Raw genomic sequence first — 522 nt, 5'->3', positions numbered from 1 at the left:
AAAAAAAAAAAAAAAAGAAAGAGGTTGAGGATCTACTTGACAACAGGATCCAATCACCTTAATGAGAAAAGGAAAAATGAAAATTCATACTAAAAAATATACAAGAATTCCAATCACCTCCCCATCACCCAAAAAGAACAAAATTGGTTGAGGATCTACTTGACAACAGGATCCAATCAGCTTCATGATAAAAGGAAAAATGAAAATTCATACTAAAAAATATACAAGAATTCCAATCACCTCCCCATCACCCAAAAAGAACAAAATTGGTTGAGGATCTACTTGACAACAGGATCCAATCAGCTTCATGATAAAAGGAAAAATGAAAATTCATACTAAAAAATATACAAGAATTCCAATCACCTCCCCATCACCCAAAAAGAACAAAATTGGTTGAGGATCTACTTGACAACAGGATCCAATCAGCTTCATGATAAAAGGAAAAATAAAAATTCATACTAAGAAATATACAAGAATTCCAATCACCTCCTCAACACCACCCCCCCCCCTCCAAAAAAAAAA

The 522-nt window shown here is 33.3% G+C and overlaps 1 protein-coding gene across 1 annotated transcript in view; it reads right to left on the bottom strand.

Annotated features, from left to right (window-relative positions):
* LOC122057126 (BTB/POZ and MATH domain-containing protein 3-like) overlaps positions 1-522 on the bottom strand; it is a 22,737-nt gene that overhangs the window by 4,979 nt on the left and 17,236 nt on the right. The gene's annotated exons all lie outside the window — the stretch shown is intronic.

The sequence above is a fragment of the Macadamia integrifolia genome, chromosome 12 (genome assembly GCF_013358625.1).
Source record: "Macadamia integrifolia cultivar HAES 741 chromosome 12, SCU_Mint_v3, whole genome shotgun sequence".
Taxonomy (NCBI): domain Eukaryota; kingdom Viridiplantae; phylum Streptophyta; class Magnoliopsida; order Proteales; family Proteaceae; genus Macadamia; species Macadamia integrifolia.
The sequence above is the reverse complement of the archived record's forward strand: the minus strand, read 5'-3'. Positions and strand labels throughout refer to the sequence as shown.